The sequence below is a fragment of the Ixodes scapularis genome, unplaced genomic scaffold, assembly GCF_016920785.2.
Source record: "Ixodes scapularis isolate PalLabHiFi unplaced genomic scaffold, ASM1692078v2 PGA_scaffold6__148_contigs__length_123643588, whole genome shotgun sequence".
NCBI classification, from domain to species: domain Eukaryota; kingdom Metazoa; phylum Arthropoda; class Arachnida; order Ixodida; family Ixodidae; genus Ixodes; species Ixodes scapularis.
The window spans coordinates 110,735,973-110,753,009 of NW_024609881.1; positions in this window are offsets into that span (position 1 = coordinate 110,735,973).

Here is a 17,037-nt window from a genome sequence, read left to right on the forward strand (position 1 = left end):
GTGGGACATTTTCAATTATCCTTATTGCTTTTTTTTGCATTAACCTCAACCTGTCAAAGTTACTTTTTGTTGTTGTCCCCCATACCAGGTGGCAATAACAAAGAATTGAGTGAAAAAGGGAATTATATACTAATTTTTTTATAGTTACAGGAAATACATTTCTATATTTGTTCATTATCCCTACTACTTTACAAAGTTTTTTATGTATGTAGGATACATGGGGATTCCACGACATGTGTTCTGAGAACACAACGCCGAGGGTCTTCACGCTGTCAACGCATTCTACTATATTTGGCCCAAAGTACAAATCTCTGGACAATGTGATCCGTGATCCTGGACATTTAAAAAGGACTGCTTTTGTTTTGGACGGGTTTATTGATAGAGAATTAATGGCGACCCAGTGTGTTAACTTGCGTAAAAAATAGTTTCCTTTGGAAGTGAGTAGGTCTTCTCTTGAGTCAGAAAAAAAGATGCTGGTGTCATCTGCATACATAATCAGCCTGGCGGAAGATTCTATCTTTGTAATATCATTGACGTAAATAATAAACAACAGGGGACCTAATATGCTTCCCTGGGGAACCCCAGACGAAATACGCTGCATGTTGGATGACGAGTTTCCAATCTGAACATATTGGTGGCGATATTCTAGGTAGGACGCAAGAAGTGATAAAGGTATACCACGTATACCATAACATTTTAACTTGTCAAGAAGAGTCTGGTGGTTTATCCGATCGAACGCTTTGCTAAAGTCTATGAATATCCCTAAAGTTAAAAGTTTATTCTCAAAATTTTCTAATATTAATTCTTTCTGTACTAGTAAAGCTGTTTCTGTGGACCTATGTTTTCTAAAGCCGAATTGTGATTCCGACAACAAAGAGTATTTCCCCAGAAAATTGAAAAGTCGAGAGCACATAATTTTTTCAATGGGCTTTGAAAATATAGGAAGGATGGAAATTGGACGGTAGTTACTCAGATCATTCCTATCCCCACCTTTATAAAGAACAGAAACCTTAGCAATCTGCATCCTCTTCGGGAAGATACCGGATGATAATATAAGATTATACAAATGAGTTAAGCACGGAAGTATCAAATCCAAGACAAATTTCACAGGTCCGATTTGGAGATCCTCGCAGTCATGACTACGGCTATTTTTTATGTTCATAAATGTGGAGAAAACTTCGCCTTCATTGGTAGGATTTAAAAAAATGGTTTCATTGCAGGTGGTAAAATTACTTATGGCTGTACTGTTATAAGTACTGCTTCCCACACTGACAAAGTAGTCATTAAATTTATTGCTAAGTTCGGTACCGGATACTTCCCTATTATTAATGGTCATGCTTTCAATACCGGCCTGGTTCGGGTTCCGCATTAGGGAGTTCAAACGCTTCCACATAATTTCGGGCTGCCTAAAACAAGACTCATCAAATTTGGCAGAAAAATAACGTTGTTTTGCACGTTTTAACTGCGTATTGACGAAGTTTCTAAATTTTTTGAATTCACGCAACTTTACTTCGTCTCGAGTTTTAAGAAAGGAATCATACAAAAAATTTCTTTTTTTAATTTGTTTCAAAAGCTGTTTACTGATCCAGGGCTTTCGAGACTTTTTGTTGACATAAATTGTTTTGTATGGAAACGCTGTGCAGTAGCCACGTTTTAACTCGTTTAAGAAAAGGTCATAGCATTCGTTGACATCATTAGACCGTAGCACATGACTCCAATCAATATTGATAATATTTTCTCTAAATATGTTATGCGTTTCACAACTTATGTCTTGTAATATTAAAGGAGGTCTTATGGTCTCTTTTAGTGGGATATCTTGGTTAACAAACATGAATATGGGAAGGTGATCACTGAGCCCATAACTAAGAACACCAGCAGTGATATTGCTCTCATCATGGTTGGTCACAAAAAGATCGATCAATGTTGATGATGAGCTTGTAATTCGTGTCGGTGGTAAAATCACATTACAAAAGCTATTAGACGTCAATAAAACAATCAATTCATCTTTGAGGCGAGAGTCTTCTAACATATTTATATTGAAATCGCCACCGAGGAACAACTGACATCTTTCATCATTGACAGAATGAAATAAATTTTCTAAGAAGCTAATAAAGGCCGCAACGTTTCCAGTAGGTGGGCGGTATAAAACTGAGTATATATCACGGTTTTTTCTTATACAAAGTGCTTCGTAGTCCGGCGTCACAATAGAATAATCGCTGAGCAGCTCAAATCCCGAAACCCTAGTCTGCAATGACACACCGCCACCACGACCGTAACCCCGATTAAGGACAAAATGACTGTAACCCGGTAGAACAAAAAAAGCGTCATCATCTCTGTACCACGTTTCGGTGAGCATGACCACATCAAAAATGGTATCTAGTGACTCGAAAAGCAACGTGAGTTGTCACCTTTTAATCTGGCTGATTGCACATTTAGGTGAAATAAGCTTAATGATTTATTAGTCCGCTGTTTTAAATATCGGTTTAGGACTTCTATTGTCACCGTTCCAAGATTTCCAGCCATATCGGAAAAAAAAAATAAAAAGATTGAAGTTTTCATGAAAGTAGCTTTCGGCTAGCAGATCTTATCAAGATCTCTTTCATCGGAAATTGTAACGATGGGGGCATTGTCTGCCTTGCGAGCAAGAATCTTGGCATTTCGCACCCAAACGTATCGCCATTGCATCTCACGCTTTCGTGACGTTGCCATTCCAAGTAGTCTTTTCAGGGTGGGGCATAAATGCTCGTTTACGTAAACAGGCGTTGCATCTGGAAGACCTAGGTCCCGGCATGTAATCTTTCTTTTCTTTGCCTTATCGAGAACAGCGTCTCGTTTTTGCCGCCTTTGAAATTGGACTATGACGTTACTTTTCGTCACCTCCCTAGTCGGAACGCGGTGGCAAGTTTCGATGTCGGTCAAGGTAATTTGCTCTCCGATTAGGTTCCCGATTTGAAATATTAGATCCGTGATGCTTTCCGTCTCGGTCTTTGGAATTCCCTTTACCTCAAGATTGTGGCGCCTCGAATATTGTTCACACTGGAGAAGTCTTTCTTCATTTTCTTTTAATGATTTCGCCACCTGATCATATTTTTCACCGAGTTCCGTGTTTGCCCTTCGGAGGGCGGCGTTCTCGACTATAACAGACTCAATCTTTTCCTTGAATTCTTCAAAGTCCTTATTGATGAAGTTCATCCCATCGTTTATTCCCTTCAGTTCTGTATGAATGTCTCGAAGTTCATTGCGGAGATCCCTTTCTAATGTTTCTCTCATTATCTTACATTCTTTTTTAAATTCTTCTTTCAGTTCAGTCATTAATTTTGTCATATCTTTCGCCATGACAAGACCCGAAGAAAGACAGACACACGTAAACAATACCGTTAAAAGCAAGCAAGGCAGCAGCAGCAGCAGCAGCAACAATAGTACAAGTCAAAAAGAGAAGTACAGTTACTAACCTGCAGAAATTTACAAGTCTTTTAGATGATGCCGTTTGCCACCGCCGCTGCTGCCAAGTGAAAACGCAGAAGAGATGATCCCGTGCTTTTGTAGGGTCCCGCTGGTGGTGTCGACGCTGGTGGACCAATCAGCCGGACTGTCGTTGTCTGCAGTGGCGCTGTGGTCAGGCCGCGGATGATAGGGCTGAGCGTGCAGGCTTGAGAATGTGCCGATGCAGCGAAAACTGCTCCCGCACTGGCGATGCTGCCGTGATCTGCAGAAATTTACAAGTCTTTTAGATGATGCCGTTTGCCACCGCCGCTGCTGCCAAGTCTGAACGATTGAACGATTGAATGAAACTTCGATTACTCGGTTACTTACGAAGTAAAGTAATTGGCGGTTAGTTTAAAAAATAAGTTACCTTTATAATTACTCCAGATAAAAAAAAAATCTGTCGGTTTCAAAACGAGTATTTTGCTGCATATTAAATCGGTAGTTTTATAAGGCCATCCAACCTTCGGAGCCGCGTAAACACGAAATGTGTAGGTCGATCAGTCCGTAACCGCTAAACGATAGCGAAAAAAAAAAAAATAAAGAAAGAAAAAAGGAAAGGCAACCGGTGCTATAAATTGAACCCCTGTTCGAGGCGTGGAAACCGGTGGCGCTTCTAAGCCACTATACAAGCTAGAAGCCGGCATTGGCGTGCATATATTGTCAAGAATGACGAGATGACGAAACAAAGAATAACTGATATAACGGAAACGTTTCATGGGGCGAACTTGAGCCCAAGACAAAAAGAAAGCAGAAGATGAACAATAGAGCGCCGCGGGCGTCGGAGTCTGCGTAACAGCAGGATCGAACGCCGGGGCGAAATTGACTCCGGCTTCTCACGCGGAGGACCACCTTTTGTAGCCGCGTGGGTTTCTGGAAGATTCAGCCTAGGACGTTCGGCGCGTAGAACATTCGTAACTCGATCAGACGAGAAAGTTCTCGAATCTGGTGGAATGCCGCTCCCCGGAATCGAACCGAGATCCTTCGCGCGAGAGCCAAGCGCGGCAACCATTCGGCTACGTCCGCGCTCGCTCAGCGACGCGAGTAGCGGTATAAGTACACATAAAAAATGGCCACCGCAAAAACGTGGTGTTTTGTCGCTTTGTTTTTTTCGTACTTTGAAGCGAGATTAATGCATTTTGGGACCAACGGTCATTGTCTCATCGGTTTCGGAACCGGATTAGCCGAAGTTGTGACGGGTGGGTGCGCTGGTTTTGGTTCGCTTGAAGGGTGTCGCAGTGGCGTGTCTCCTCTTCATCATTGAATTCAGCTGGTGAGATACCAAGACTGAAAATGTTATTTTGCTTCCAAGAGACAAAATGGACGCGCGTTTTCCCATATAAATTCTAAGAAGCACCGCAAAAATAGACTGGTTACTGTCTGCTTCAATTTTCCTTCGCGCAAGTTGAACCTCTAGCGTGCATTGTAATAACTCTATATGATATGAACGACGCAAGCCCGTTTCCAACTGTGCTGGACCCTCCTGATGACATGTTTGATGTTTTTGTTGTTGTTTTTTTCTTGCCAAAGGTTGTGTTGTATCGTTTCACACGTGTGGAAATTCGGCAAAACGATACATTTTAAGTCGGACGGTTCCATGATCTGAGTGGTGCGGTTTGTAAAACCTGTGCTCCTACATATTTTTGTTTTCTCGCACAATCCATAGCTCTCATAAAACGTTGAATCTTGACAGGAGCTGGAGGCTCATTAGCAAACGACTGATCGCCACCCTTTAATAGACTAGTCAATCGATAAATCCGTTAACTCATTATTGTCCAGTCACAATATAAAACGTTAAAACGCTACATTTTTTTACTATTTTCACTATCTCATACATGGCATATTGCAATCCCTTTTCAAACTTCACGTTGTCTCGCGTAAATAACACCGGAACCCTTTTTAAAAAGTGAAGTCCTTTTCCGTTTATTATTTAAAAAGTATAGTCACCCTCGTTGACAATCACAAGCATGCTGAAGCGATTTACCGTGGAAGCCTACGTCCTGAAAGATATAAAGATATCAAGAATGTTAAAGCAGACATTTTATTACTTGTTTGCTTGTTTGTTTTGTTTTGTCTTTTTCCAACACACGGCTCCCATTCCCGGATAAAAAAAATTATTGCATTGAACACATCACTTTAATAATCTGAAGGTTAATCGACTGACTCTCTAGTCCTGATATGCGCAAGGTTAGGGCGGAGGGTTATCGGGCGGTCTGATGAGAGCGCATCAGTAAAATAGTGTCGCTGCGGCTGATGCTGTCTGTGTCATGGCGCGGGTCATTTACTGGAGTCACAGAGTCTACGACGTCTGAATAGGAAAGGATGACTTTATAACAGTAATCTCTTAAAACCGATGGCCCTCCCCGAGAAAATCAAAGCGGGTGAACCCACACCAGACTTGAGCCTATCTCAAATACTCTATTCAAGATACTGTATTTCAAATACTTTTTCAAGTATCTTGGTACCTTGCAAATACTTTTGATCGAGAGTATTTGATACTGTATTTTAATTACATCTCTGAGTATCTTGTACTCATTATTTCAAAAGCATTTTTGACATTCCGCCGTTTTCCGAGTTTTTCGGTATGAAGTGGCGTGGGCTGGCTCGAGCAAACTTGAACATTTTTCTGAGCAACCAAATCCTGCTACCAGCTCCGATAAGCTGCGATGGCTTAGAATGACCTCGTAAAAAAATCACTTTTGTGCCGGTTGTGACTCATATTTTGCACCAAAGTTCCTATAGTGAAAGTTTTCCCCATTTCCTTCGCAAAGGCGCCTTTTTGTTCAAACTAAAGGGGTGGTTTTACGAAAGTAAAATTGTCACACTGAGGGGCAACGCAGAACGGGAAACAACCCACGAAAGCAATGCAGACTTCAGTGTCAAGAAAATACAAATAGAAGAAAATAAGAAATGGACACAGAAAGAAGACACTACTTTTTTGGTTGTTACATATCTGACCCCGCTATGGCAAAACGTCGTGTTTTTTTCTTTTTTTTTGTTAGTTTGGCATTTATTGTCTGTAAGCGAACATTTAGAAGCAGAGAACAGGACAGGAAACGAACTACGAGCGGGATGACCTCTCGAAATGCTAACAAAGTGTCCCCCAACGTTGAGTGCCTTTCTGAAAGCAACCTACTTGAAAAATTGCGAGCAGTGTCGTGGGTTGTACGTGGGCCCCCTTTTTTATCCATTCCTTAATTTCCGTATTCCAGGTTCGTTTATAGTGAACTCCCCATATAGGAAGTGGATTGCAGTTAAACGATGAGTCTAAGGTGTGCCACAGGACGTGATATTCAGCGATGTCATTCTAACTAAAGTGTCTTTTTTTCAGAAATGTTTTGTAACATGTATCAGCGATATCCTGCTCGTTATAGTTGGACTGCATAGAATAGTCCTACGATTTTTGTTTTGTTTTGTGCTGTTGCGTGCTAATAAACCATTCTGGCAAACCAGATTTGTGCAAGTGTATAATTGTGTTTATCACAGACGTCGATGCAAATTACGTAATGCGGAAGTATCCTAAAAAGTAATTGATTTACATTTCTAGGTATTTGTACTCTTCTCAAGATACTTTGCAGGGAAAGCAACTTGAGTAGTATTTTAAATACTTTATTAAGCAGGTATATAGTAACTTCACTTAAGAACTTTTATCGAATATTTTTGTTCAACACTGACCCACACTACCGAGAAGATCATATAATAACAGTAGCAAGCACGCCGCTGTAATGTTCGATTGCATTGGTATAATTATTCCACTCGCGGCAGATATATTGCAACAGTTTGTGTCGCTTGTCTCAGTTGTCATGCCACCGAACAGTTTGTGAATCGTAATGAGTAGAGACACTGGGAGTTTTAGCGAGTAGTGTCCACACAAAAGGTTCGTCCTCGAACGCATGGGCGACGCCACTGCGCATGCGCGCGGGATTTGTTGCGGGCTTCGGGAGGCTTTTCTCGTTCGTTTCTTCCACTCCGGCCGCTGGAGTCGTCACCGGAACGCAGTCAGCACCGTTCACGACTCGCGTAAAAAAACGATGGCGGTCGGTTTGTCCGCCGCCCCAGCCGTCCGTTAGGCTTAGCACAGTGGGAGGCAATGGGCCATCCATGGTACTCTGCTTCATTTGAGATGTTAAACCAAATCCTCTCGAGGACGGCTCACAATGATAAGCGATCGGGAATGCTGTAAACTACGCATGCTAGTAATTTTTTTGCGATCTCCGGGCTCACTAGCTGTGGTGGCGACCGCGATCAGACGAAATGACTTGGTTCGACGGCACAGAACGTGAACGATCGTTCACCTTCAAGATGACGGAGACACGCCATATACCTTTACGGTCGATCAGACACTTTTTAGTCTATCCAGCTTCGCAGGTCATGAAATTTCGACCGGTAAATGTCACGTCGGCCGTCTTGTTTACATCAGTCGTACGCCGGAAACACGAGCTGGCACGGTTTCGCATGATGCAGCAAGTTTTACATCTTTACTACAAGATGGCGCTGCCGGTCAAACACAATCATTATCATCGTTTACACGGTTGCGTCAGTTTTACGATTCGATAAAATGCGTTAACTTTCACGTACGGTTTGGCAGGACGGACTAGTTGCACTGTTCATGATTTCGGAACCCTGTGCTCCAAAAACACTCGCTAAAAGATCTATACTTTCTCCTCATCGCAACGTAGTAGAATTGTTCCGAGTGAAAAGAACTTACCCACATTAAAGGGAAACAAAGGCTGCACCGGAACTTCCTTACGCTTAGAAGCTAGCAATAGAGCACTGTAATCTCCAGTACAGCACTAACTTCTATCAATGCGCAATATTGATATTAGTGCAAAAGCTATACGTTACATGAAAAAAAAAATGCATACGACCTTCGATTTTACAGGCCACATTACTAATATTATTTAAGTACCCGGCATGGAATTCCTCCTTTCGTTGCATTTCCAACACTAATGGACCAACATATCTATTTAGAAAAAAAACAAGCATTTACCATAACTACTGCAGTTCTCCCGTGACCATCCTGGTTTCGAGCCCCACCCCTGCCCGTTTCGATCTGGATGAGCATCGTACCGGCGTGCGGTCGTGTATCACTACTGCGTGGTGCACGTTAAAGACCCCAGGCTAGCGGTTGTACTGCACTGGCTAAATTTCTCATCTACAGCTGGGAGACTCGTCGCCCCTGCGAGGCAGACCAAGTTCTAGGCTGTATAGACACACACACAACCCAATTTTTTTTTTCTCCCGTGACCAGGCACGCGCTGTGGTGATCCATGCTTCCCAACGCCTGCCTATAAAAGACGGCGGATCCACATTCATGTTCTCAGGACCTCAGGATCAGGTGTTCTCAGGTTCCTCTACAAACACCACTCGAGGCAGTAGCAGTTCGCGTTCTCCTTGACCAACTCATCACCCTCGTCTCTCTCTACCTGCCACCCAACGTTCCACTGCAGCTCCACGAGCTACAAGGACTCGTAGATCAGCTGCCTAAGCCTTTTTTAATTCTAGACGATTTTAACGCCCACCACCCTTTGAGCGGTGGTTTTTGTCAGGATTCCCGTGGTGGAGTTATAAAACGACATTTTGTCTGGACGTGGAGATGGGGGGGGCTGTCGCCTTGTCAGGCATGTCGATGCCTTTTGTGACGGCCCCCGAGACAGCTGTATTCCTCGACGGTTGTCTAAATAAACTTTGATTTGATTTGATCGTCCGGGCTCTGTTCGATCCCGCTTCGACTATGGTGCAGTAGTATATGGGTCGGCGCGGCCATCTGCTCTTAAAATGCCCGACTCAATACACGACCTTGGACAATGGCGTGCTACAAGTGCATTTTGCACATCTCCTGTGAAGAGTTTGTATGCTGATACGCATCAGATGTCCCTCGAGAAACGGAGGCAGTACCTCAGCGTCTCTTATGCTTACAAAGTATTTTCAAATCCCAAACATCCCTCCTACAATGCCATTCACACTTGCAGAAGTTCACATCTGATGGAAAACAAGCCGACCATTGTTAGAACATTAAGCCTCTGCTTGCAAAGTACTTGTCAATCTCTTAATATCCCCCTCCATGAGGTTCCCTCGCTTAAAAACACTCATAGGGTTGCTCCTTGGGATGCTCTGCCAATTTTCTGTGACTGGTCACTCGCAAAATACAGTAAGAGGGTCATTTCACCACAAATCCTCCGACAGGAGTTCCTCTCCTTGCAACAAAAATATACAGACTACCTGGAATCTGATACAGATGGGTCTAAATCGTCGTCTTTTGTAGGGTGTGCTCTGTATTCCGCCTCATACAGCAAAGCCACACAAGTTGGCATGTTGGGCAAGCATTTTCACCGCAGAGCTTTATGCCATTTTACTAGCGGTCGAACATATACTCAACAAGAGTCATCATCAACGCCCCCCCCCCCCCCCCTTAAAAAAATGGAGAGACGACAGAGCGAGGGCGAGGAGGAAAGCCGTTCTGTTTGTGCGGCTGATGTACAAACTGAAAACGGACGCTCGCGCCACAACTTTCACGTCTTTTGAGAGAAGCGCATGTTTTTGTTCCGCGAGTATCCGCAGTGTCTTGTTTCGGCATCACTTTAACAAGGTTATTACACGAAAATTAAACGGATGGATTATTGTTGAAATTGAATGCTCATAGGCGACTTAGTATACATACCAAGTTACGCAATTTTTAGAGCTCTGGTGATTGCAATAATCAATTTACGAATTTTTGTAATTTTCATCTGGCGACCAGGCAACACTGTCCAAGCTAATCACACCATGATGTTCATAAACCACGTTATCATGGACGCTCTTTCATTCGAGGCGCCGCCATGAAGTCCAGAGCTCTCCTCGCCGCGGTACGATCAAAACCGTTCACGCAACTCGGCAACCCGAACGCTATTCTCGCCCTCGCCCCCGGCCCGTTGACCTTCCATGCACCTGCGAGATATTCCCAGACGACGGTCGGTGGTCAAGGCGAGTTCGTCCGTAAGTCGCCATAGCTGGAGCTGGTTGCCAGCGGGTCGCAGTCAAAATTAACAACTTCCAACTTTTCTTGACAGAAATCATTCTCATCGCTGCTGCGATCAATATCGAACATTTTGACAAGGCGAGCGATGCCGTAGACGTAATCGTCACGGACCGCATGCTCGAAACGCGGAAGGTAAACGAGGAAGCTGAAGCTCGAGACGTCAAGAGACCCAAATCTGTGAGTGAGTGGAAGGGGACGCCGTGCGGGAGGCTGGCTACGTGAACAGCCTCCCAGCTACGGCGGTTTTTTTTCGAATGGGGCGGATCCGAGCGACCCGCATACAAATCGATTTATCCACGAAACCATAGCGACATTTTCAAAACAAATTTAGCAGGATTATACGAACATACAATGGGTTCTAGCAGTATAGTTATCTCCTATTTTATTTCTGGCATGTCATAACTTCTTTAAGGCCCGTTCACATACTTGCGTTCAGAGCGACCACTACGCTTACGACCGAATGCAACCGGTTGGAACGACGAGGTAAAACGACGGTTGGAACGACCGCGCCGACAGACCAATCACAGGTCGAGGGGAGCTCGGCCACGCGCGTTGCATGCCGGTCGCGGTTCCTGCCGTCTGCAGAAAAACATGGCGTCACTGGTGATCGTCGACGTGGTTAGGGTGCACTAAAATGCGGACCTGTGCCGTCCGACGGCCATGTGAGTGTCGCGATGTGCAAGCACGCCTCTGAGGGCGCTGTGGAGCAGAGCGCGGCCATCAGACGGCTGACAGAGGCCTCGCGGTCGCAGCAGAGATGCTTTATTCGGCGTGGGAATGGTCGTATTTTTTGTTCGTTTTTTAATGCGAAAGCATTGACTGTCACATGGAGCGAGCCGACGTCATCAGCTTCAAACGGCCCCTTAAAGGGTAACTGCAAAGAAAGAAAAAGTTTTTTTAAACAGCCTAATTGGGACAAACATGTCACAAAACAAATGTTCCGCAAAAAAATGATTTTTTTTATCAATATTTACGCCACAGGACGTAATTTAGTAGAGTCAGAACCTCTCCACATTTGAAACTCCCGCTCTTTCGACCCCCGCGGAAGAGGAGTACGCCCCGCCCCTCACTCTCCTTGCGTTGCGGAGTTGGCGGAGTTGAACCGGTATTGTTTTGGTGGTTTTGGGGTTTTGGCTTGACGCGGTTTGCGAGCACATGTAGCGAAGACGTGACCGGGAGAAGTGTATAAACGGCTCTGGGAGAAGTGCCCCTGTGATGTTCCCGGAAGACGGAAAGTATCGTTCGTAATCGTCGTGCGTGCTTTGAAAGCGAAGGGAGTCACAGAATCCACGAGTGCGCAACCACAAGCCAAGGTTCACGACAGCGCTGCGTTGGTTTCGGCGGTCTCGTTCTGTTTGGTGCAACACGGCGATGCGACAGAGCTGAAACTTTCGTGGTGTGTGTAAGGCGGTGCTATGTGTGTTATGCGGGGTTGACGTACAACGGGTCCAGTCCCGTCGTCGTCAGCTGGTCCAGTAAAACTGGCCCGGGAGGACGCAGCGAGCGTTTTTAAAACTAAATCTTCCTTCCTTCTGTTTCAAAATGTGGAAGATTCCGGACGCATACCGTGAGTAAAAAGCTGCGGGCGTTTTCAAATAAATTACGTCGTTTCAATTGAACAATGGACTCCGAATTGTTCTCCTAAATCTGCCGTTTTTATGCTTCGTGTTGTTGGACTGCGTTTGCACAGCGACGTGTTGCGCTCGTCGTGCGGTGTGAATAAATTTGGGCAAGATTTCGTACCTGTCTAGAGATGCATGAACTGAGACCACTTTTTACGTAGTGAACATGGTGCTTTTTTTATTTTGTGTGTCTAGTTGTGGACGTTAGGTGCGCCCGGATAGGAATCTCGATGGCCTCCGGAGCGATATGACGAGAACGTAACTGGACACGTTTGTCGCTACGCGAACGCCCGATTGCCTCCAGCCAAATAGCATTCCTTTCGGGGCGACATGGCTGCTGGAAGGCTCACTGTCGGGATCACGCATCTGACATCTCCGAAAAGTCAGCATTTGCACGCGCAAACAAGCAAAACAAACACAAAAAAAGCACGCTAAGCAAGCAAAGAGGAAAACGAAAGAACCGCGCTATGAAAGCCAAAACCCCGCGTCGCTTCCTATCACTAACACCTGCGACAGCTGCTAAACACACACTACTTCACTTCAAGAAGTTTCACTCAAGCACCTGGGTCAGCACGAAACACTGATCACTTCGCCGAAACGATTAGTCGAGGTAGGCGAGACAGGCGGGAGCAGAGACTTCGGCGGCCATGAAAGAATGGCGAAGCTTTTGTTTGTTATGGTATGAATCCAAACGGAAGTGCCCGTCTTGTAAACCTTTTGTAAAGAATAATAACTCTCATCACATGGGTTATTCTTTAAACGTAAAAATATGCCGCTCAAAATGAAATTGCAACAAATAACAAAGGTTTAACAACCAAGATCTAAGCTGTCAATCAAACTCTTAGCCAATGAGAGCCGATTGGGATTAACGTCACGGAATCCCTACTTCGTGGCGCGCGATTTAAAACGGGCGAAATAGCCGCAAACTAAAATCAGTCTCACGCAATAAATATTGCTGTAACAATTTTTTTTTCTCGCGGAAAAATTGTTTTTTGACATGCTTGTCCCAATTAAGCTGTTTAAAAAAAATCTTTTTTTTTTCTTTGCTGTTACCTTTTAAATCCTTTCTCCCAGTGCAGCAGGCTCCCAGCTATGAAACGGCGCGAAAAGCCTGACAACGGCACCTAGTTTCCCCGATCCCAAAGGAGCGGAGTAAAGCTGATGAATTTGGGCTTTGGTCCCATTGGCTGGCGCGCGTCGACGAGGCTGCCATACACCGCTGCGCGTCAGTTGCAACGACCGCTCACACGATGGCGCTGCGTGTCCGTCAGCGCGCCGTTAACACGGAGCGTCCAAGGTCAGCGCGCCGAGGAGAGCGCGCGCGCTGACAGGCGACGAAAAGTACGCAGCAGACGAAATAAGGGAGCGGACGAGCGGCTTGCATGCTTTCGCATTCACAACTCATAAGAAGTGCTTAGGTTTACTTCGAGCCTTTTTCTGCTCGGTTGCGGGAAAAGTTTCATCCTATCTCACACACCTGCGAAAAAGCGTGACTTGTGCGAGTGGCAAAAGCGGAAATTTGGTTTCGTAGCGGTTAGTCACATACATAGTCTCGCTTCTTCATTTCTTTTTCATTTTTTTTTCATTTTGCGTTCATGGAAGAATATTTGTCTCTTAACTTACATACCAGTGTTAAGGGAGCGAAGTTTGAATATTGTATGGCATACACTATACGATGCTTTCCTCTCCACTCTATAGTGTCAGTTCTTTTAAATATTTTTTGCAACAGCTGTATATTCGGCAGACCTTTACATACCTTGTTTTTTGTGTTAAAACATCTTTTTTACGTGTATAACCTGAATTCCCAAAAAGCAAGCTTTTCTGAACTTCTGCATACTCAGCCAAAGCTTTTAGACCACTAAATGTCCGAACTGATTTTGTCTAGTCAGCACGCATTATAGGAAAATAAACACAAAGACGCGCGCAAAATAAATGAAGCTTCAACTGCTGCCTTTATTCAAGAGCAGTTCCACTTGGAGAAATATGTCTCCAGTGACATGTGGCACAAATCACACTTTCCTCTCCTGCATCATTCCTCCCCCCCCCCCCCCCCCCCCCCCCCCCCCCCCCCACAGCACAGCAGTCAGGCGGTCCAATTCTGCGAGCAGAAAGGCGCCGCTCGGTGTCAGGGAACACGGAGTGTTTCTCTTTGCACGTGTTGTAAGGCACGTTGCACCAGCACTCCCTTTTTCTCTCCGCCATATTTGACAGCGTTGTGAGTCTTGTGTCTTTTCAGCACAGCTAACAACCACAAGATGTATCGCTTCATACACGACTTAAAATAAGAAGAAATAGTCACACCAACGCGGCCCATGCCGGTATCGCTAAACGCTAGCTGTCCGGCCTTCTGCGCTCTCTGTGATTGAGAGCGCCACCCCAGGCCCCTACGGCAGAAGTGGAATACATGAAAATCAGCTCCTATGAAGAGACCGATGCCGTCGGCACACCTCCCACTTCTATTTCACCTTAACACCTTAACGTGGTCGGCGTGGTGAAAGCTCATCATCCCGCGTAAAGCGCTGTCCATGACTGTGAATTCTCGTCGTGTGTTGCGATGATAACTCAGCACGTCCTAGAAGGGATGATCCCTCTACTCATGCGGCGATGTTGTGGCGGCACCCTCGAGACAACAGAAACGCTGGTGCTGCCATCTTTGTTTACTTTGACTACAGTGGTGCTTTTTTAGCGTTTGTCTCCTCAAACATTTCCTTGATTTTTTACTTTGAGCATTCCATGCGTGTGCTCAAGTTCAATATATTACTGGTGTGTACTGTATTTAAAGACGCGTACGTAGAATGCGTAATTTGACACGTTTTTATCACCCGAGAAAAGTGATTAGTGTTGGCATTCCCGAACGCTCGCGACGTCTATGTGATCACGAAATCATATTCCCACGTTCCCATATCGCTGCTAAGATTGCATCGTATTTTTTAATCGTAGAAAAGGCGTGTGGCCAGAATTGTACAATCGGTAAAGTCGTGTGATGAAGTCGTGATTGTCTGAGACTGTATATTTTTCCTGTCTTTCTTTTTATCCATCCAGTCTGTCCTTCGTGCCTATCCTGGAAAAGTAAAAATTGATAAAGCTTAAGGCTGTAGAGAACTGCCTGTTGATTTTTTGTTCCGCCAGTGTTACCCAGCGGCGCAGAGCGGTTGTTCCGGTCGCTCAGGCCATAATGGAGGCAGTCGTAGCTAACGCGCTCGTTATAGATGTCTGAGCCAGCCGTGTGCGTCACTCAGTGTTGAAACGAAACGGCGTTCCAAGGAACGACGTTCTTGGAATACTTTTCTTGAGGGGGGACAGAGGAACGCCGATGTTCCATCTTGCATCGGGGGAATTTGAACGGGAACAAAGTCGTTACGTTTTAGAATAAACATAAAGCAGAAATTCGTTTCGTATTTCAACCTCCGACTTCAAAGGATAAGGAATGCTCAAGAAATAGCCGAAAAAAGAAAAACATACTAGAACAAGCATGATGGTGGCGACTCGAGATTTCGATGTGGATGTTTTTACTTGCTTGCTTTATTTTTTCTACGGATTATCCAGCACAACCATTTATTGAAATGCGCAAATGTAATGTTAAAGTACGACACTTTTCAATCTCATAAACGTAATGGGAACACGTTCCTTTTGAACCACTCAGGGAACACAGAGGGAATCAAAAAGAACATGTCCAGAATGAAGCGCGCCAAGCCGTTTGTGGCGTGTGCCTCAGGCGTTGTGTACAGCATTTCTCTTCTCACGCGGCCGCACGTACGTTGAGCGAACGGGATGCTGCCTGGACCAGGCCCGTAGCCAGAGAGGGGGAAGGGGGGGGGGGGGGGGGGGGGGCCTCCGGGTATCGTCCCCCCCCCCCCGGGAATACTTCATTTTGCTGGGACCTCCTCTCCCCCCTCCCTCTCATACAGCATTTTGTCATGGGCGCCCCCCCCCCCCCCCCCCCCCCCCCAAACGAAATCCTGGCTACGTGCGTGGCTTAAACGATACGTTCCGCGAGGGCCGCAGTGGGAGGGCACCTTCAGTTCACTCTAAAGAGTGTCTGTGCGAACCGACTTTCAATATCACCACAATTTTGGGAAGGCATAAAGAAAAAGGGACACGTGAGGTGCTTGAGGCATTCTACAGCCACAGCGGTAGGAGAAACTGCATTAGAGCACCGTCAGTGGCGTTGTCTAGTAAGGAGCTGGAATTCTTGAAACTGACATTGAAGGTCCAGTGCGTGCCGTAATGCGTAGATATCATGGGCAGACGATGTGTGTGGGAACGCGTGGAACAACGTGTTTTCTTTCTCCGTGTCTGTCAGTAAAAATGCATAGTTGTGAGTCAGCGCTCTGTCCTGTCCGGTTTGTACCTTGTTGCGCTGTTTTATCTCATCATGTTTAACCACTACCAACTAGCCTAGCTCCTCAAACTTATTATACTATTAACTATCTACAAACTAGTGATGGGGTTGAGCAGACTACTTCAGTGGAAAAGGGAGTGAAAGAGGCAGAAAGAGAAATCTGTGAGGGAAAAATTCCGGAAAAATCAGCTATAAGGTCACAAAAACAGGAATAAAGAAAGGAACATGTGCTCGACAATTCACTGGAAAATTCTTTACTGTTTCAGGCGAGGACGGGTGTTTTCAGGACGAGGACGCATTGGGCTAAATTTGAGGAGACAGACACATTATGTGCCGCCTGCCTTAATGAGAGCGAGACACTAGAGTGCACTTGGCTTGGAAGTGCACAAGGCTTCGCCCTGCCCTCCCTGAATGGGTAACGGATTTGGCCGGGGCTCTGCTTTTTGGTGGAGACGATGGAAGGAAGAAAGAGAAAACGATTACAGTAACAAAGAGACGAGTAGAAGATTGGTCGAATTTATCTAAGGAAATTGAATAATGCATAGCTAGCACAGATGGGGACAGGTGAGACA